Here is a 23,651-nt window from a genome sequence, read left to right as displayed (position 1 = left end):
CAACTCGGCATAGAATTTTCATACCCAGGCTCTACAGCTCACCACCCAGTGGACAGATAGACAGCAAACTGAGCTCCCCATCACCAGGTGATAGACAGAGGCAGGTTCATTCATCCAATTCATTTGTGAATGCTCTTCAATCTTTCCAATAAAGTAAGCGAACATTCAGGCTTATCCCATTAAATCCTAGGTAGAGATCCAGGAACAGGGGAAAAAAAAACCTTTGACTGCCTTGAAGCCTACCATGCAAAATTTTTTAGAGGACTGTAGGGCTCTGCGGGAGCGGAAGGGCTAATTTCAGAACGCAGTGGCATGGAATCAAAGAATTTGCATGATATACTGGAGATAAGCCCTGCGGTGACCTTAAAAGATATTAAGAAGGCTTACAGAACTCTGGCTCGGGAGTTTCATCCGGATCAGGCAACTTCGCCTGAAGGGAAAATCGAGAGGACCCAGATATTTTTGAGGATACACAATGCGTATGTGACCCTATCGGATCCACAAGACCGTCCTCAATATGACCGCCAGATTTCGGGTCAAGTGCGGGGCTTCGCTGAGCAGACATGGGGTAAAGCGACCGGTGAACGAGCTTCCACATATAGATATCGTGGTCGTGTGGGGCAAAGTTGGGAAATAGACCAATGTTGGTGATCTTCCTTTGTAATATGAGTTTTGAAGGCGAATCTGTAAGCAACCTTAAAAAGAAATATCTCCATTCCTTCATGTACATTCATTCTTTTAATACATAAATTCTTTTAATATCCCCTTATGTTATATAGTAATATGATTTATGGTCTTGCATATATGCGTGTTGAAGTTCCTCGTCACATATAGTTTATGGTCTGCTAGGATAATGAGGGTGTTAATTAATTTTCAAAATTTTAACATGGATGCTTTTTTTTTCATGTTGTTCTATAGTTATGCTTCAAGACATAAATTCTCAGCCAATCACACAATGTGGTCTTTTTCCAAGCATGCAATTCTCATCCAAGTACACAATGTGGTCTTTTGCCAAGCACACAATGTTTATCTATAAAAATATTTTTGTTGTAAAACGCATCGTGGAAGTGATGGTCATGGTTGAAGGCTTTTATTTTATCTAGTCCATGGTTTTCCAACTTCCAATTGTACAACGAGTGATAAAGTTGTGATAGATTAATTTACCTTTTGTATAAGCATCATTACATGAAATGATGCTCTGGAAGCACAAGAGAAGTATTATTCAATACTATGGCAGTTTCCATGGTCTTGAGGAAATAGTTCTAGCATTTTGTAATAAATTGAATATAATGAAATCCATTGCAGTGAATTTCTTGCTAGCAATCTGTTATATTTCCAAACTTTTGATGTTCAACTCCACTCCATTTTGGTATCTTCCTTTTTATGTCAGTAAAGCAGATCCGTTGCAATCACTGTACTTATCATTCCAATGGTAACCCCTTTAAATTATTAATTAACCAATTTAAGCTAATAAGGAAGATCCTTGCAAGTGTCCACTCTATTCCATCTATGTTCCTCGAACATGCCAATGAAAACACTGATTCATTCTTTGAAATCTGCTCCCTTCACCATATTTCCATTGTTGATCAAATTGTTTTTTGATGCATATAGTAATGACAGTATTCCTATACCCACCTACCCCTGATAGTTGAAAGGGCTTAGGCATTTTCTAGGAACTACAAAATCCCATGTTACATTACACTTTATAAATGTTCCAAGAATTTTGTCCTTGCTCATTTCCCTTAACATAATTTATTAAATTTGATAGCATTTAAAAATATCGATGGGGTTCAATTATTTGAAAGAGTTTTAGGTTCTAGAATTCCACAGAAGGTATATTTAATGAGATTTTTCATCATTTTTTTATATTCTGGAGTACCCAAAAATGTGACATTTATGTTGGATTCATTCTGAATCCAAATGAATCCATCTTCCCCAGAATAATTAGTCCTGGGGAAATCATAGACATCTCTGCATTGTCATGAATTTGACATGGCTTAGGCCCAGAAATGGCATTGGTTCTAACATAATTTATAAACTTCGCCATGCTCACAGTGCACAAAAGGCAAGTAGAATCCCCAAATATATGGATCATATGATATAATCACTTCCAGAATTGTAAAACTCTTAGCCACTTCATAAAAGCAGAGTCTAACTGTTCTATGTTTTTACCCTTTTATAGGCATATTTTCTGGTCATTTACAGTATGCTAGTTGTAGGATCCAAATACAAATCCATCATACTAAACCCATCTTTTAAGCTGCAATTTGTACAACAGATTTAGATTCAGTGTAATACGAAAAGATATTGATGGAGAAAATGATAATGGTATTTAATTATTCATGTCCATTTTCAAGACTCAAAACTAAAACTACATGCCTGGAATATCCATGAAATCTGCCCAGAGCATCCCTGAAATGGCCAGCAAGTCCCCGAGTCCCTGATGAAGTTCTCAGCAGTTTGTGTACATTTACTAGGGTTCCCCAAGTGCCTGAAATTCCAGAACAGCGGGTAACCAATTTTTTTTAAGAGGGTGGGGGGGGGGGGTGTGGTTGGCAGGGCCTTGTTCAACATAATGATTAAGCTATTAATTCTTTCAATGAGTTCAGATGTCAACCAAAATTTGTTTAGAGATTCTGGAACAACTCTTGTTGCTCAAGAAGCTAACCATCACTGTTAGACCATTTGTAAACAAGGGGTATCTCAACCAGCCTATGAGGATGCTCTTCTAGAACCATGTCTTCATCGAATGCGGTGACACAGCTTCGTAGAGGAATTTCATATCTCCTTTCACTATTAGCTTCTGATATCTTCTTTCAATGCCTAACTTCAGACCCATGAGGAGGCCTTTTGTGACTTGTCTTTACCACATTTTTAAAATTTTTACTCAGGCATTGACAAAAAATATGTGTCCCTCCTCTCCTCCTTTAGGAATTTCCTCCACTCTCTGACTTTCCCCTTTGGTGCTTTGTCAAATTTTAATTTTACTTAACTTGTTGGGTGGTTTCAAATGAAATCCTTTTAGGTTTATGAGAACCATATTTTTTCGACGCTTAATCATAGATTGAAAACAACTTTCCAAGCTCTTATTTTTGATGAGATCCATTTCTTCCTTCTCCATGTGCCACATACCTTTGATATGTTCATGTCTTCTACAGTCTCTCTAATCACTGCTTTGATTTTCAGCTTCATTTGTTTCTCTAAATTACTCTACCCTCCAAAGAGCCTATGCTTATCATTGAAGATCTTAATTGATGCTCCTTGAAGATGCTTGACCTGATTCATTGCAGTTTATTTTTTTAATAATATATGCTTTCCCTTTTTCAAGATGCATCAGTAAAGATTTGTAGTCTCTTTATCCTTACATAAGTACACGAAAGTCTATTAACTTATGTTCTCATGTCCCATTTTTCCTTCTGTTTACTTTTCAAATAACCTTAGAATTTGGGAGAAGGCTTAACTAGCCTAATGTTTTTAATAATGTACATGTAATTTTGTTTGGAGAACATTAGTTTATAACATATCCAATTTTGTCTCCCCTAACCTGAAAAATTAACTGTTGTGATGTTTTTGTGAGCTATAAATACAATGCAGCTCAGAATTGTTTGGAACATGTAACCACTCCTTATTTACGAGGGATTCTAATGGATTATTAGAGCTTTGGTTCGACATTTCCTCTTTTTTGGTTGTCCACGCTTAAATTTTTTATATTCCTTTGAATATTTGGTCATCAGTGTAGGGTAATCTATGTTATGTGTGGAATTTCCTAATATATACAAGCATTAACAAATTAAAATGGTAATTTGTAGGTCAACTACTTTATTGTAGATTGGCCGTTTCCTTAACTTTTTTGTTTAGGAGATAAGATAAGAGTAGAATAAGATAAGATGGGAGAAGGTGACAGTTATTGATTGTCTTGAAGTTTCTTTGTTTATTCAACCACTGTACCTAAATGAATATATTTATCTTTTAATTATGTTGAAATGGGATGAGACCAGATAGTCTGCATTTGGTGCATCTACATGCAGTTTATTGGGTCAAATCCTACAATATATTTTTGCACAAATAGATTTGTCTTTGTGGTCCTTTGATGACCGCCTTGAATTTGCCTCGGAAACACCACAACTTGCTATTATTAGCCTTAAATATACATTTAGGGGATTGACTTAGTTGTGTCTCTCCATGAATGTCAATTGTTTTACTTTTGCTGAACAGGTCTGCTTAACTTACTATTGTCTATTCTGTCCTTTCCTGACGACAAATTACTCTCTATCTCATATATTAAGGATAATAAATAAAATAACTAATGGTTATGTGTGTCTATGTGAGAGAGAAAAAGAGTGTGTGTGTGTGATAGCAATTCATACTCTAACCCAAGAAATAACAAACAAGGATACAAATAATTATTGTTTTGTCATGAAGGCTTTTACAAGAAGTGAAATTTAGGCCTTATTATGTTGGCATGCAGGTGTCAAGGCTCAAGTTGCATCAATTGAACAAGCAACTGTTGAAACTCCTAAAAAGGTTGAAGCCCCAGTGGTTGTTGTAACTGGAGCTTCGAGAGGAATTGGAAAAGCCATTGCTCTATCACTAGGTAGAGCAGGCTGTAAGGTGCATACTTATATCATTGCCTACTTAATAGATGCAATTATAATGTTTGTTTGCACTCATTTATGATAAATTGCTTACAGATTTATTTATTAGAAAAGGAAGTGGGGACAAATGATGCAACAATTGACATGATGCAACTTTCTCTCTTGTTGCTTTAGATGAATATAATGCATGAGGAATAAGGTGAGTTGTTTTTGCACTATTAGGAGATGCAATATTTTATTTTTGTAGATGGTCTTTGTTTAATACATGACCTTTTCTCATTGTGTATTCATACAAGTCATGTATGACATGACAAAGGAAATGCCTTGTAATTGTAAGAAGGGAAAAGCAGAGCAAAGGGGTTTAATGTAATACAGTTTATCATCTTCAACATCCACTAAGGTCAAAAATAACACACGGTAACTGGTACCCTGAAGAAGTCCAAGAAAAGTGCAACAAAGAAAAGATGATAAGTTAGTATAAAAGCTTACCATCCCAAATTTTAATGTCTTATGTAATAAATGATGCATTTCTAAAGGAAGAGAGAATAATTTAGTAATCTTCAAGATTAGTTTCAGCAATGATGCTTCATAATCTTGTAACCCCCCATATTGAATTCATAATAGTTTTTTTTGGCAAGTTTTATGGGCCTTATTTATGGTACTTATTTACTACTTTCAATGTATCTTGAGCATGGCATATTGACAGGTTGTGGATTTCATTCTTTATTTGATTTGCATTGTACTTTAAATAGTCCAAAATTTGACTTTTGTTAGTTGCGACTTGAACTTTTCTCTTAAGTTTTAACAAGCGATGTGTGTCATCTCCCTTTGGAAGTTTGTATTCTTATATATGTTTCAGAAATTTCTTTTGTTATAGATATTGGGTTCATTTGTTTTATCCCTACCATGTATGTACTTTTGCAATTTTCTTTTAAAAGTTGTCTTGAGATATATTTATACGGTTGGCAATTGTCTTATGTTATAAGCTATTGTATTATCAAATCTGTTGCATTCAATGCCCCGTTTCTGGTAAAATTTGCTTGCAGGAATTCTTGATTAGGTAAGAAAATGATTTTTGCTTGTTTCTCTTTTTCTTTGTCATCTCCCTTTGGAGTTTGTATTCTTATATGTGGTTAGAAATTCTTTTGCTAAATATTTTGTTCTTTGTTAAACCTACCATGTTTGTAGTTTTGCATTTTTCTTTTGAAAGTTGTCTCAAAAACTTTTGTTACAGTTGGAGAGTTATCTTGTGTTATATGCTACTTAATTATCAAATCAGTTGCATTCAGTGCCCCATTTTTTATAAAAATTGCATGCAAGAATTCTTGATCACATAAGAAAGTGATATTTTTCCTATTTCTTTATTTATATACCTCTGTTACAGGCACTAAGTGCTTTATGCTTCATTTGTTTCCCATCATTGTCATCGAACTTGTTTGACATGGGTTGGGTATTTTCTAATTGCTTGTGTGTTTCAAATCTATTTGTGTGTTGACTACCTTCTATTGAATGAAAAGTTTAATCTCAGAATTGGGCAAGTGTGTAGCAGCAAGTAGTGTAGGATTTTCTTAGTCTTTGATTTGCATAATTATGTACCATATGTTTCTTCTTTTGAAAATGCACATGATGCATCTATAATAGTAGAATTATTTCACTCAATAGACATGTTCTTCCTCAATCTGTTATAATGAAATTCATTGTACTCCAGAGTCCATACACGAAGAAATACACATGGCAATAATGATATCATTTTGTTGATAGCCTAGGACCCCATACAATTGATTAACATGTTATGTATTTGTACCACTTAGATTCTATTCATATTGTGCCTACAACACAAGCATTTAAATTTATGGTGCGGCTTCATACTTTGAACATATGAAAACTAGACACTCTGACCACTTTCAAGTACCATCCATTGAACTTAGTTACTATTGCTGATGTTGCCAATTATAGTCTTGTATATGTATGTTTCTAACATGGAATATCTATCAATATGTTTGCCATGTCATCATATGATATGACTTTTGATTGCAAGTGATTTCATTATGAACTCTGACTTATCATAATCCTACACCTACCATTTTTTAGATTAAAATGATTGTTGGCCATTTATACTTAAGATGATAGTGATTTCTCGAAGGTATCCCAACATCCTGATCTCTTAAATAATAAAAACTATCAAAAACTCAAATCTGGGTTATTATAATTAGTGATAATTGATCATAGTTCTTATTCTAGTTTAAGAGAATGCAATATACACTATACCGTTAATATATCTCAATATCTGGTATTAGTGTTGCCCATCAGTTTGTAACTTTGTATTATCAGTGCATGGTATCATGCTGTTTGTATGAATGTTTAACTTTTACCATACTTAGATTTGGTTGGGTCATGTTTAAGGAAAATATTTCATAACAGTCGTGTAGAAATGTGTCTTCTTGGCTTCATATACTTCTCAGTTGCAACTATCATGACAAAAAACAAACAAATTCACAATACCATCATTACTTTGATAAGTAAAGTGAGACAACTCACAATTTTAATTCCTTTCAGTTTTTCTCTGTGAAACATATATTCACTTGAATCCCGATTAATCATTTTTCTATGAAGCTGGCAGGTTTCTAGCCTTTTGAATGTTCAATTGCATCACTTTACTCAAATACCTCTTCTTGAAAAAAAATCTATATTTTGGATATCTTTATAATGCAACTCTCACATCTCAATTGTTTATCACACATTGCTTTACTATGTTTTTTTTGTAAAGGAAATTGATGAATTCAAATGTTTAAGGCCTAGGCTTTTATTAGAGAGGGAAGTTAATAAGTTCTAATGTTGAAGGCATTCTAGGCTTTATCCCTTGCTGATTTTCTGTGATGTTTGCATTTCACTTGTGGCACTTTGAAGTTTGTAATTTTGTACCCCTATATTTGTAATAATGCAAACTTCAAAGTTATTAGATCACACCTCATTGTGGAGTTGTAAACTATCTACTTGGATTTTGGATATCTAACTGGAGTATCACTTTAATATTTCTTTTATTAATGTTTGTTTTCATCCTTTTATAAGTGGTATTTCCTTCCTTCTTGTCCTATGCACTTTGGATCATTTTAACAATTGTACTGCTCCATAGGTGGATGCTTGTTTTTTCTTTTTTATGTGAGATATAGGGAGCACTTTGTAAGATGGGAATGTAATTCTATTTTCTCTTTAATCAAATGGTAATGTAGGTTCTTGTGAATCATGCTCAGTCGATAGAGGAGGTTGAAGATTTTCTAGACAAAATATTCTAGTATGGTTCATTTGTGTCTAATTTCCATGTTCTTGTGTATGGATGTAGACATCATCATCATCACCATGTGCTAATATTTATTGGTACCATTATAATTATCTCACTTTGACTTCTTGCATCCATCATGCTTCACTGTGTGCCATGGTTGAAAGTTCCTAGGGTGATCTATTAAGTCCAGAATATATTACGGGTATGGAAGATCAATCATCATAGTAATATCCCTGCTAATCACATGGACCACCTAGCTAGTTGAAATTGATGTGTGTCTATTGCAATTGATTTTTTTCCACAAAGTTCATATAGGGTCAACCCACACATGTGCCAAAAATTGATATATGATTGTATTTGTTGCTCCCATTTGTTGCATAACAGGTAGCATGAAATTCCAGCTAGGTTAAGTGTTCAGTGCTAGTAAGGCATCAAAGAGTCATCCTGTGCCCATGGTTATATGGTGGAGTGTCTAGTCATGTCAAGCTACTTGCTGGTTTGATTTATTAGTTATGAAAACATGGTGTTTGACCTGTGGAAGGTGGTCTCCACAAGGAGATTGGATTCTAGCAGTCAATCATTTTGCTTTCCTTGATGATGCAAGGTTCTACATTGTGCAGACAATACATTAGCTTAATGAATATACTCCCTGGGGTTGATTCTGTACAATATGTTGCATGCTAACCAATTTTACAAGATTGTCAAATTTGTCCACTGCTCAGTGAGTTCACTCAGCTCAACTCCAAAACAAGCCAAGTCTTCTCATTTTAGCAAAACTCAGTTAAATCTTGTCAAAGTCACCAGAACTCAACAAGTTTGACTGATCTTACGCAATTTACTCAGCAAGTTTGACTATGTTCAACCAACATTTACCTATTTTAAGTTGTTTTTGAGTTTTAGAATTTCCTGAAATTCACCTCAATTGTGGATGTATTGAAAATGTATTGTTCCTCATCAATATAATTCTAGGCAATCCCTTCCACTTCCACTGGTATTATGGTACTCTTATGTGTAAGAAGGTAACTCATGTTAGCCTTGAGTTTTCACAATTCGATTATGTTGGACATAATCTTCCAGGATTTCTTCCCTATAAATAAAATTGTAAATAAATAAAGTAGGAGAATGCAAAGATGAAGGGACCCTTTGAAAATGAAACAAAGGGTTGCACCATTGTATATATCTGATTGCACATTAATGAAAAGACCATCATGGAGTTACCTATCCTGGGCTGACAGATTCAAACTCTTGCTCTTTGGCTTTGCCCAGTTGTTTCCCTAGTCCAGGTCATGTGACTGATGGTAACCCCAAAAATGTGTTGTGCTCTAGGTCTGCAGTAAAAATCTTCTAATAATATAGTTTTCCAGGTAGTGGCAATAAATCAAACTACAAGAATCACTAGATATTTGATAAACCATGTTTGGCCGCACCTATGTGAAAGTGACAGCTATGAAAAGAAGCCTTCCTGTTAGGAAAAAAAGCCACAACCACTGCATAGGAAACAAAAGACTTGCTCAAATATTTTGGTAGAATATGTTGTCTACTTTTAATTGTATCCATCAAGTAGGGCATTATCCTCCTCAATAGTTTTTGGATTTGATAAAAGAAAACATGCAATTTAAAATATTTTCAAAATTGATCTGGTCCAGCCTCATCCCTACCCTCAGGATTCGAACAAAATAACCAAGTGCCTTCTCCCCATCCCCAGTGTTTGCATATCCCACCTCATTGACTTGATTACATAAAATTGATAGTTCGATAGTGCGATGGATTTTCCTTGACCCATGGAAACGAAAGGTTATATATAATAAAACATGCAAATGATAAGATTTTTTGAATCAATAGACCAGACCAATCGACATAACTTTAGATCTTGCTTGAAGGGAGAGCGTTGTAAATCATCAAGTTACCTAATTCCAAATGTTAGTTTTAGACCCTCGACAGATCATTTTCCTATGAATTTAAATTAAGGGAAAAGTTTCAATGCTATAGACAAACGAAGCCCACTAAGATGCAGAGAAGAGGGTATAAAAAGCTTCCAGGTGTGGAGAAACAAAACCCCTTTCAGATGGAAAACCATTTTCAAAGGATTGCCCATTGAATTGTTATCAAACCAATTGCTTCTTAAAAACTTAATCTCTTCAATTATAAAGTAGGCCACCAATATTCATTCTAAGAAAGTGAAGAAATTATGACAAATCGTATTACTATATAACATAAGGGGCTATTGAAAGAATTTATGTATTAAAAGAATGAATGTACATAATGAATGTACACGGAGGAATGGAGATATTTCTTTTTACAGTGCCTTATAGATTTGCCTTCAAAACTCATATTACAGAGGAAGATCTCCAACATTTGTCTGTTTCCCAATTTCGCCCCACACGACCACGATATCTATATGTGGGATCTCGTTCACTGGTCACTTTACCCCATGTCTTCTTAGCGAAGCCCCGCACTTAACTCGAAATCTGGCGGTCATATTGAGGACGGTCTTGTGGATCTGAGAGGGTAGCATATGCATTGTGTATCCTCAAAAATATCTGGGTCCTCTCAATTTTCCCTTCAGGAGAAGTTGCCTAATCTGGATGAAACTCCCAAGCCAGAGTTATATAAGCCTTCTTTATATCTTTTAAGCTCACCGCAGGGCTTATCTCCAGTATATCATACAAATTCTTTGATTCTATGCAACCGGGCTCTGAAATTATCCCTTCTTCTCCCGCAGAGGCCTGCAGTCCTCTAAATTTTTTCGCATGGCAGGCTTCAAGGCAGTCAAAGGTTCCTTTTTCCCCTGTTCTTAGATCTCTACCTAGGATAAGCCTAAGTGTTCGCTTACTCTATCTAAAAGATTGAAGATCATTCAAAAATGAATTGGATGAATGAACCTGCCTATATCTATCACCTGGTGATGGTGAGCTTGGTTTGTTGCCTGTTTGTCCCATGGGTGGTAAGCTGGAGAGCGCGGGTATGAAAATTTTGTGCCAAGTCGAATTGGTTAGGGGAGTTACAAAGTCTGCAGTTTGGGGAAAATTCGAATTGAAATGAGCATTAACTTGTCAGATGATTTAAATGTGGAATGGTGGCAGGTGAAACAGTGGCGGAGGGTGGCGGAGCTCGCCAAAGATGGTGGAGGATGGTGGAGCTGGGAAAGGTGGCGAGGGCAGAGGAATTCTGGTGGCCGGAGCCGGATGTTTTTCCGGGTGGTGATGAAAACCGGGCATTTCCTCCACCTTGTTAGACTACTCCATAAGGATTACTCTTGGCCTTGAGTTTCGGATCTTGGTGCTTGTTTGACCTAGATTCTCTATTCAGGGCCTTGTAGGTTTTCAAGTGTTCTTCACTATTTTGAGGTTACTCTTCCTGTCATTTTCGTTACCTTGCCACTAAAACTTGGCCTTTGAGACCCTGGTTGCATTGGTGATAGGTGAGATCTGTGTTAAGGGTTTAGGTTTGCTCGCCAACCTAATTTCTATTGCGGGTTGACTCAACCATGACGACATTTGGCTTTCTTCCTTCTTCTGTAGCCTGGTAGTTCTCTCATTAATGGGTTTGCTTTTGTGTGAAATTTCAATGGTAACCTTCGACAATAGAATGAAGTCTGATCTTGCCATTGTGACTGGGTAATTTCTCCACCAAAACTGATTTTTTTAGCATATAATTTCCTAATTTTCTTGTCCAAGTATCACATATTCTGACTGTAATTGTGCCTTTCTGTAGGGTTTATAGAATCATGGGTCCTGGTGGTTGGCTTCCCATTAACTTGTTCATGAGGAAGAAGCAACAATTCTTACCTTGGGTTTCTTACGTTAATGACACCAAGTACCGTGAACTATTATGCTTTTCTTAGCGACAAGGGTTTTCTTTCTAAGGCTGGGTTTTTACCAATGGTTGTCCCAACCTTAAGGGTTTTAAGAATTACTTTGGCTCTATTCTTTTTCCTTTATTAAACTATTGGAATCATTCGAATTCTAGGTCATAATGTATTGGGGTCTATAGGGACGGTTTTTATATGGATAATTTCTAATTAAGGTTTTGTAATATAGAGTCTTGAACTGTAAGGTGTCTTCCTGTTGTAATTTCCAGTTAAATATTTTCTACAGTTAGATTTTGTGAACATTATGTAGTTTTTCCCTTTGTTGGATTTGCACAGTTACAGTTAATGGTTACTCCATAGGATTCATGAGATTATATTATATATTCTCTGTTTGTTACTATTAATTCGTGAATTCCTTGAATACATACAAAATTTCAAATGTGATTGCTTTTTATGTTCTTGATTTTAATATGGTTATCCAGTTGGATTATTTTTTATGCTTTCTTATTGTTGCATCATCTAGGACTGTTCCAGGGTGACCAGTTCACATTCTTGCCTCAGAACTAACATGGTGCGGTCACCTACAAGAGTTTTAGAATAAAACCCTCTGGGTCTCGATTCGGTTATGAGAAATAATTTATGGTTATTTCGACTTTGGTGGAACTATTTTCTTGTTATTAGCTTGTCATACTGAATCTAGTTTTGGGGGTTATTCCCATTGTACTGCTGACTTGACAGATTCCCCGTAAATATATATATATATATATATATATATATATATATATATATATATATATATATATATATATATATATATATATAGATATAGATATATATTTGTGTGTGTGTGTGTGTGTTTTGAAAAATTGTATTTTTTATTTCATAGAACATCTGATTTACTTCTTTGTACCTGTCAATGCTATTTAAAAGAAATACTGTAAATAATGTATAGTCTATGTGCAGTTCCTCTTTCAAGTGAGAAATACACGGTTCTATGCAAAACATTTGTGTTTAACTTTCAGTTCTCAAAAACACACAATTCCATGCATAGGATTTGTATTTAACAGTGAGTTCTTAGAAATGTACAGGTTCCATGCATAAAATTTGTATTTAACTTTTAGTTCTTACACAATGCATACCAGAACATAAATTTTGTTTACTGTTATTGAAGGAAAGATTTTGCTACTCTACCCATTTCTAGCCAACTACAGTCAGACCTATAACCAACATGCATTTTTATTTAATTGTAGTTAATCATTTTTCAGTCTTTATAAATACATATTTGATCCCATGCTCATGTACTCACTGATAAAATAAATTATGTTGATATTGTAGTTTTTTTTTTAGCTGTGGTTCACGGACACCCTAGACATTGGGTGGCTAATATGTCCATAGATAAATCTAGGTTGATCTACCCCAAAGGGAATTTAGTCGCGTAGCCAACAACTAGGCCTAACCCCAAGGGCTTCGGGGAGAATGGACCCTGTGTGACCTCCCTATCGGTGAGGAACTGATTTGACCAACTGAGCTAACCCTTGGGGCTATTGATATTGTAGTTAACTAAAAGGAAAATGATCTAAAACTTAGATATCATTTTGGGATTCAACTACGTTAAGTAAGTCATTCACGTATGACCATTTCCATGAGAGGTAGTCGTAGCTGACTAATTTCTCATGACTTTTCAATAGTTCACTTAGCACTCATTGCATCGGAAAATTCTCATAGGGTGAAGAAGTGGGATTGGAACTAGTGAAATGAATCACATAAATGAATCATCACTTATGGGGCTTGCACTCTGTAACCAAGACTTACGTGAGGATCAGGTCTTAGGGAATCCACATAATAATCAGACCTCCCAACTGTGAGAATAGGAAATTAGATCCTTCCCCCCCCCCGAGCACCTTTTACCAGCACAATTATGACTATCAACATCCCAACTAGGTTGAATTCTCAGGCACCAAAACCCTTCCAAAGTTTCGACCTAGAATCAAACTTTCATAAGGTTTCTCCATTGGCTCGATGTCCAACTCTGGATTACATTCAGCAACATCCTACTTCCTTTACAACCTTTTTCTTATGTGTTTTCTCCTCCCCAAGATCCCCTTTATCCCTTCAAAAAGGGGAGGTAACTATTTCCTCATAACTGTTAGTGAAAGAGTTATTTTCTTCATGGTTTTTCACCCGTGGGCTCCAAGATTCCCTCACCTTTATTTCTGCTATTAATAATTACAGAAAATAACCACACGACTACCTTTTACTTATTAAAAATTATGTTAGGATTCAACTCAGCCATAAAGTTTTTGTGTTTAATCATAACAAAATTAACCATACTTTACTTACAATTTCACCATGATTGGAGGGTGTTACATCTTGAACCCCTTGGAGCATAACAACATCCTCATTGTTTTCTTGTTCCTCAAATAATTCAGGATAAGCTTCTAGCATAAATTTTTCATCTTCCGAGGTGGCATCCTCAAGGCTAAAGTCCCTCCATTGCACCTTAGCCTGGGTGATAGTGCGCATTCGTAATATTGTTTCTCTCTGCTCGAGAATGCATTGGGGCTCTACCAGGAACTCTCCATCTAGTTTGACCTATTACACAACCATAAATTAATTCATGAGAATTTATCATATTGGAATCAAATAAAAACTTTTAACAAAAATCATTACCTGAACATTGTACCATTGAATCACATGTCTAAGGTCTTACACACATCATTTTAATAGTGAGACATGTAATACATTATGAACTCTTATATGACTTGGTAAAGCTATTTGTTAACTAAAACCTATGTGACAGTCCTCCAACTTGATATTGATGATGACCTATATAAATTATATAGTGTATATTTTTCTAAGGTTCAATGGCTAATTCATTTCCACTGTTCGGTAGCTATGGTTATGTTTTAATGTTTTATGGTTGACTTTATACACATTTTACCTTACCTGTGCTCATGCTGAGTGGGCACTAGCTGTTCCGCAACACCTTTGGTCATTCTCAAAGTTTCCACCACGCTTCCATTTGGTACTTCCATTACCATAGATCTAGTAGGGCTCCATCCAACAATCTTGGTGATTTTTGAGGCAATAAGGGTTACTCTTGGCCTTAAGTTTCAGAGTTTGGTGCTTGTTTAACCCAGATGCTCTACTTAGAGTCTTGTAGGTTTTCTTCATTATTTTGAGGTTACTATTCCAATCATTTGAGCTCCCTTGCCACTAAGACTTGGCCTTTGAGATTCTCATTGCATTGGTGATAGGTGAGATCCATGTTGAGGGTTTAGCTTTTCTAGACAGCCTAGTTTCTATTGTGAGCTAGCTCAACCATGGTGGCATTTGGCTTTCTTCCTTCTTCGGTAACCTCACAATTCTCTCATTAATGGGTTTCCTTCTGTGTGAGATTTTGATGGTATTCTTCAACAACAAAAATGAAGTCTGAGCTTGTCACTGTGATCGGGTAAGTTCTCCACCAGAATTGATGTCTTAGCATATAATTTCCTAATTTTCTTGTCCAAATATCATAGATTCTGACTATAATTGCGCCTTTCTGTTATAGGGTTTACATAAGCATAGATCCTGGTGGTTGAATTCATCCTAACTCGTTCATGATGAAGAAGCATTAATTCTTACCTTGGGTTGCTTGCGTTAATGACACCAAGTATCGTGCCGTGAACTATTATGGTTTTCTTAGTAAGAAGGGTTTTCTTTCTAAGGCTACATTTTTTACTAGCAATTGTCCCAACCTTGAGGGTTTTAAGAATTACTTCAACCCTAGTATTTTTCGTTTATTAAATTACTAGAATTAATGGACCTGAAATGGATGAGGCTCTATGTTAAACCTGCATCCCTTAAATAGAGCTTCCCATCTGAATGATGGAACGTAGTTCCATCAAGAGTATCTATGGATCCAAATATGTAATAAGTTTCCTAACCTCACCATATACCACAATTAAATTGGATGAAGACATGTATATGTATATCCAAGGTGTATTATACTAATATTACATTCCCTACATGCACCTTCTCCCTATTTGTGGTCATACTGGTCAATATCTTCATAGGCCTCTGCTCATAGGGCACTTTTAGTTACAACTTCATATTTCAAATAACATAAATGCATACAGTCATTGTTTAGTATACTACCCTCAGCATAGATAAACTTTGCAACAAAAAAGGTGTCATCATCCACAATAGTTAATCATCTATTAGCATGCATCTAATAGAAACATAACATGCAACCCTATAACTAATAAAAAAATATCATCCGCAGGATATGTAACCATCAACATGCATCCGCCATATAATAATCTACAATTCTTCATTTACCAAGCATAATCATTAACACAAGATAAGTAACCAACGACATGCATCTATTGAAATAACATACAATTCTGCAGCTAATAAAGGGTGATCAACTACCTAAACCATTTGACCATTAGCTTGTAATTAATAATATACAATTCTGTAACAAATAAAGAAAACGACACCTACAGAAATAATTTAACCATTAGCATTTTTCCCATATCAGATAACATGCATCTAATATAAAGCACAATTAGGAATTTTCAAACCTATATTCTTAAGCTTGGAAAATCAATGGCTGACTGCACTAGACCTCTCAACCATGAATCCTCTGATTCCCCTTGAGCTATGACAACTTTCCAGGCATGAGTAACCTCCACTCTGCCTTGATAATGCTTATTTATCATTATCATGTTCACAATTTTTTCCTGGGCAGCGTCCTGCCTTCAGGGGTTCTGTGTCCCCTCAGCCTAGGATTTTTCCATGTTTTTCCTTAAAGCTAAATGCCTTCTTTTCCACTTGTAGCGCTTTTATTTCCGGTCTTTATCTCCCACCGGATTAAACACATACATATATTTCTATATATATTTCACTTTAGGAAAAATCATGACAAATCTGATCCCTCTTAGATTCTGGCAAGTTTCATCTTCTTTTCCAGGATCAGTCCATGAATTTCCCAAACTCAAGATCACAACATTAATAACTTTATTAATAAAATATAAACATTCACATAATCATTCATGGTTATCACTTACTAGCATATGTTTTTTTTGCAATTATTACGTGACAACTCAAGTTCTTGAAAATGGGAGGTGTTACATTGTCAAAGCAGCAACAAATCACACCTATCTGAGTGTGTCTCTAGGGAGTTTCCTGAAGGGAAACACAATGTACACACATTCTCAACACAATATAGCCATCAACCCATATTAATTTACAATGTTTTTTCTTTGAAATGCTCCATATATTTTACTTAAAAGATCATGAAGCAAAAAAAATTACACCACATGAATAATATACCTTTCAAAAAAATCCTGCCATAAAAATTTCCAAAACAAGAAATCATATGAGCTTGCACACCAAGAGAGAGACTCAACATCATGACATGGACAGAGTTTGACTCTCATAAGCAGATCCAACTCCTGTTTAAAGCTTCTAAAATCCCCTAGGATAAAAGAAGAGGGGTCCTAAATAATAACTTTACAATGATGCTTCAGAAAGGCAATAAAAATCAACTGTGTTAGATGCCATAGATATTTGCAGCTATTATAAAGAATCAAAGTCTCACCCATAAGAGGACCTTTCCACAAAAGCAGGGTAGGGCTGAAGAAATCAAAATCAGCCTGATACCACGTCCAAACTAAATATTTTTGCAGCTTCCATTTCATCCTTGTGACACAAAGCACAAGCAAAATCCATCCCCAATCTCTTGACAACCGACCCTTGTAGGAGTAGAATCTATCTCCAAACTTTGTGCTTATAAGAATGTTATTTTCAGGTGGACTGGTACCTTGTCAACCAACAGGCCATAGGATCCTTGGCCATCCATTGTTTGTCCAAGTGAGGGGCAATGTCAGTGGGGTGTCTAGGCATACCACAAAGATGAAAGATCCTTAGTCACACAGATGTAGAAGGGCTACCCAATCCTCCATCCCCAGTCTCTCTAGAAAAGACCTGGCTTATGTAATAGTTAACTGCATTTTACTCTTTACAAATTAGGAGGCAGAGACGACACTTATTTCATCAAGTCTTCGTCTTTGGTTTGTATTAATATCTTCTTTTCCAACCAATCTCTTATTTAAAATCCATATTTGTGGATCTCACGATTGGGTTGGGAGAAAATTCTATTCTAAATGAGATTCAACCTAATGCTTGGGACATGATGGCTACTTGTGTAGATTTAAAAAATGTCTACTTGTGTCTACAGAGTTGTTCTATTTGATATCTGCACCAGGTTTGTTTTGGATCTTCCATCAATATTTGATATGGATGATACCTATCAACACTTCTTTTGACCCATCAAAACCAATAAATATGTCTTTCATTCGGTCATTTAAGTTATGGTGGATGTTAACCATTTTCATTATTTTTTCTTTCTCTAGCTCCTTTTAAAGGTTTTGCTTCTATTTTAAACAAGACATGTTGTTCGTTATCATATTAATTACAATCTTATTATATTTTGTGCTTGAGTTAATATATTGTCTTGTCAAAGCTTCATCAGGATCTTGTGGTAGGCAAGCCAATCAAGTGATCTTGTGGTAGGCAAACCAATCAAGTGTCAACACTCCAAGTGAATGAATTCTATTGACACTACTTGGGAATTTGTAAGACATAAACCTTTATTGCTTAATTTAGCCAATATTGTAGCTATTTTTTGTTGTATAATGCTATTATTTCCTATTTTTTGTTTACGGCTAGTGTGATTATATCTGTTAATACTATTATGACATCTGGATTGTTTTGTCTCTACAATTTGCATGTAGAGATATAGAATAATATTTACCGATGCAGCTGTATGTGTATAATGTTTACTAGTAGTTTTATTGTGTAGTCAGTTAGAGTGATATAACATAAATTGGAAAGGAAAAACATTCTTCTTTTGATGAAAACAATTAGCAACTTAGCAGTAAGTTGTGATTTCCTAGATGTCTTGGGGGCATGCCTTTGGGACCAAAAATAGATGCCATCTCCCAAGGCATATATATCGAATACACACACAACGTGTTGTTACATCTATGGTTTTGCATTACAAATTCAATGAGGGGATGCCAATACTAGATTGAGTAGCATGTACAAGACTAACTAGTCTATGAAACTTCAAATGTGGACAATCCTAGCATCGTTGAAACTAGTTCGTAACTTAGCACATTACGTGGATGTAAATTTGCTCTCAAATTCAAGTGTATGTTTATCTATATAGGTAACTACATATGGTAGTTGTTAATGTCTATGTGGATTAGCAATGTTATCTTCTGATCCTCACCTTGTGATCCACATTTAGAATGGAATCACATTGTACAAGTTTTCATGTGAAGTTGCCAATTGAAGACTTCTGCTGGAAACAACATCCCACCTTATTCTACAAAGATAACCAATCTTTGCCCATTTTTTGGAAAGGCATAACTTGAAATTTGGTATCGAAGCATAATATGCCTTCAGTAGTCACTTCCCATAGTAATGTTACTATGGAGATTTCTACCTTCCCCTTGGAAATAAGGCCTTTTGTGTGCATCGTTTATTTAAAGAATGTTTGTTTTCTATTGCCCAAAAACAAACTGTGTTTATAAAAACTTAAAATGTATAAATTCTCTGTTTTAACTTTGTTTCACTATATGTTGGATTTTTAGGCATTTAGATCATTTTGTCCCATGTTTTAGATGAAAGGGAAAGAAATTACTGCTGAGTGCAAGTTTGATGGCGATCACATTCAAGTGCACAAAGATAAGTCTTGCATCAGTTCTGGTCAAGGTAAAATACTTCCTGCCTCTCCATTTTTTTGTTTATGCTGATCTTCAAGAACAGATGTGATGCAACAAAATATATGGATGCATGCTATGTATGATAGAATTAAGTCTAGAAGATGAACATTGTGTCATAACTAAAACTATTCCTGATTGTAGAGGATAGGAAGTGAAAATTTATTTGACAACAAAGGAATGCGATAATAAATTCCAAAGGATATGATTTCAGAACTCATAATTGACTTGTCTTAGACATCATTATATGATTTTGAAAATTTTAGCATGGTACTGGCATAAAGTTTATACATGCAATCTTTGCCTTGATATTTTGAAGTAATTTGCGATATATTGTTTGCAAACAAATTAGCATGTTCTGTTTCAAAGCTAGAATATCAGTTTTAAACAGTCCTCAAATTTAGGTGGAACAACTTTTTTATGGAAGTGGGGAGTTGTTAAAAAATTTCATCTTTGCCTTCACTTTTTTTGTTTGTCACAATACCCAATGACAGAATATTTGTAAACAAGAGTCTTAAGCTATGGAAGCATTGAATTATTTATAAATGGTGCTTCTCAAGAACTCTCTTATGAATGGGCCACAACAGAGAACTATATCCCAAACATGCTGGAAATTTATGAAATTAGTAGGAAACTTGAAATTTCAAATGAAATTAAGATTGGAATTATATTTTAATAAATCAAGATAGAAAAGACACAAGGTACTCGGTGATGCAGTCTTTCTGCTCTGACTACCATATCCTGAGCTGCCTGTCCCTCCCTAACCCTATCACTACCCCTCCTTACCCTCTGGAATTACAGTAGGAAGCAACAAAGAACCATATCCCAAACATGCTGGAAGTTTATGAAATTAGTAGGAAACTTGAAATTTCAAATGAAATTAAGATTGGAATTATATTTTAATAAATCAAGATAGAAAAGACACAGGGTACTCAGTGATGCAGTCTTTCTGCTCTGTCAACCATATCCCGAGCTGCCTGTCCCTCCCTGACCCTATCACTACCCCTCCTTACCCTCTGGAATTACAGCAGGAAGTAGGCAGATGCTTGGAGGGTGGTCTTTCTTTATTGGCATCTCTCCAATTCCTGAAGATGCTTTTCTAGCAGAGGCTAAACCAAGGGTTATGAAGTCAAGTAATACAAACAAAGAGGGTTTTCATTTATATGGAGAAGTTGTAGTCAAGCCATACACTGATGTATCGTGACTAGTCCAAGTAGATCCTTTAGGTTAATGAGAGTACATGAGGGCCCTTCTGTAAGATGCACCATCGACATTATGAAGATGTAGCCAAAAGATAATGTGCAACCATAGAATGATGAAGGAAAATTATAACATGAGATTATAAGCAAATAGGATTAGGTAGTGAGCCTTCTAATGAATGAACAACCCATCTAGTTTTCACATTATAACATGCAACTCATGAATCAGCAAGCCATAACATGTGCCATACGAAATTTGTAGTTATAGCTGCAAATTCCCCAATATTCCAGATTACAGCAAAGTGGAAGGACTTTAGAGGGATAACAACCTCATTCTTAGTTCCTTCTCACGTGCAATGTGATAGCTGTTGATTTTATAAAAATCCTGCCATAAAAATTTCCAAAACAGGAAAGCATATGAGCTTGCACACCAAGAGAGAGACTCAACATCATGACATGGACAAAGTTTGACTCTCATAAGCAGAGCCAACTCCTGTTTAAAGCTTCTAAAATCCCCTAGGCTAAAAGAAGAGGGGTCCTAAATAATAACTTTACAATGATGCTTCGGCAGAAAGGAAATAACAATCAACTGTGTTAGATGCCATAGAGATTTGCAGTTGTTCTGAACAATCCAAGTCTCACCCATAAGAGGACCTTTCCACGAAAGCAGGGTAGGGCTAAAGAAATCAAAATCAGCCTGATACCACATCCAAAATAAATATTTTTGCAACTTCCATTTCATCCTTGTGACACAAAGCAAAAGCAAAAGCCATCCCCAATCTATTGGAAACTGACCCTTGTAGGAGTAGAATCTATCTCCAAAATTTGTGCTTATAAGAATGTTATTTTCAGGTGGATTGGTACCTTGTCAACCAGTAGGCCATAGGATCCTTGGCCATCCATTATTTGTCCAAGTGAGGGGCAATGTCAGTGGGGTGTCTAGGCATACCACAAATATGAAAGATCCTTAGTCACGCAGATGTAGAAGGGCTACCCAATCCTCCATCCCCAGTCTCTCTAGAATAGACCTGGCTTATGTAATAGTTAACTACATTTTACTCTTTACAAATCAGGAGGCAGAGATGGTGTTTATTTCATTAGGTCATGGTCTTTGGTTTGTATTAATATCTTCTTTTCCAACCAATATCTTATTCAAAATCCATATTTGCAGATCTCAGGATTGGGTTGGGAGAAAATTCTATTCTTGATGAGATTCACCCTGATGCTCGGGACATGATGGTTGCTTGTGTAGATTTAAAAAATGTCTGCTTACATCTACACAGTCGTTCTGTTCGATATCTGCGCCAGGTTTGTTTTGGATCTTCCATTGATCTTTGATATGAATGATACCTATCAACACTTCTTTTGACCCATCAAAACCGATAAATATGTCTTTCATTTAGTCATTTAAGTTATGGTGGATGTTAACCATTTTCATTATTTTTGCTTTCTCTGGCTCCATTTAAAGGTTTTGCTTCTGTTTTAAACAAGACATGCTATTCATTATCATATTAATTGCAATCTTATTATATTTTGTGCTTGAGTTAATATATTGTCTTGTCAAAGCTTCATCAAGATCTTGTGGTAGGCAAGTCGGTCAAGTGTCAACACTCCAAGCGAATGAATTCTATTGACACTACTTGGGAATTTGTAAGACATAAACCTTTATTGCTTAATTTAGCCAATATTGTAGCTACTTTTTGTTTGCAGCTAGTGTGATTATATATGTTAATATTGTTATGACATCTGGATTGTTTTGTCTCTACAATTTGCATGTAGAGATAGAGAATAATATTTACCAATTCTGTTGTACGTGTATAATGTTTACTAGTAGTTTTATTGTGTAGTCAGTTAGAGTGATATAACATAAATTGGAAAGGAAAAACATTCTTCTTTTGATGAAAATAGTTAGCAACTTAGCAGTAAGCTGTGATTTGCCAGAAGTCTTAGGGGGCATGCCTTTGGGACCAAAAACAGATGCCATCTCCCAAGGCATAGATATCGAATACACACACAATGTGTTGTTACATCTATGGTTGTGCATTACAAATTCAATGAGGGGATGCCAATACTGGATTGACTAGCATGTACAAGACCAACTAGTCTATGAAACTTCAAATGTGGACAATCCTAGCATCCTTGAAACTAGTCCTTAACTAAGCAGATTACGTGGATGTAAATTTGCTCTCAAATTCAAGCGTATGTTTATCTGTATAGGGAACTACATAGGGTAGTTTTTAACGTCTATGTGGATTAGCAATGTTATCTTCTTATCCTCACCTTGCGATCCACATTCAGAATGGAATCACATTGTACAAGTTGTCATGTGAAGTTGCTAATTGAAGACTTCTGCTGGAAACAACATCCCACCTTCTTCTACAAAGATAATTAATCTTTTGCCCATTTTTTGGAAAGGCATAACTTGAAAGTTGGTATCAAAGCGTAATATGCCTTCAGTGGTCACTCCTGATAGTAATCTTACTATGGATATTTCTACCTTCCCTTTGGAAATAAGGCCTTTTGTATGCATTGTTTATGTAATGAAACTTTGTTTTCTATAGCCCAAATACAAACAGTGTTTATAAAAACTTATAATGTATAAATTCTCCATTTTAACTTTGTTCCACTATATATTGGATTTTTACGCATTCTGATCATTTTGTCCCATGTTTTAGATGAAAGCGAAAGAAATTACTACTGAGTGCAAGTTTGATGGCAATCACATGCAAGTGCACAAAGATAAGTCTTGCAGCCAGTTCTGGTCAAGGTAAACTACTTCCTTCCTGTGCATTTTGTAGTGTATGCTGATCTTCAAGAACAAATGTGATGCAACAAAATATATGGATACATGATATTGTAGGATTAAGTCTAGAAGATGAACATTGTGTCATAACTAAAACTATTCCTGATTGGAGAGGATAGGAAGTGCAAATTTATTTGACATCAGAGGAATGCAATAATAAATTCCGACGGATATGATTTTAGAACTCA

The 23,651-nt window shown here is 35.5% G+C and overlaps 1 pseudogene; it reads left to right on the top strand.

The window, feature by feature from the left end:
* Positions 1-312: 312 nt before the first annotated feature.
* LOC149236577 (peroxidase 5-like) overlaps positions 313-23,651 on the top strand; it is a 31,903-nt pseudogene continuing 8,564 nt past the window's right edge.

Source organism: Pinus tabuliformis, chromosome 8 (assembly GCF_031772625.1).
Source record: "Pinus tabuliformis cultivar Carrire ecotype Pingquan chromosome 8, CPIR1, whole genome shotgun sequence".
NCBI classification, from domain to species: Eukaryota; Viridiplantae; Streptophyta; class Pinopsida; order Pinales; family Pinaceae; genus Pinus; species Pinus tabuliformis.
Note: the sequence above shows the minus strand (reverse complement) of the source record. Positions and strands in the feature narration are given on the sequence as shown.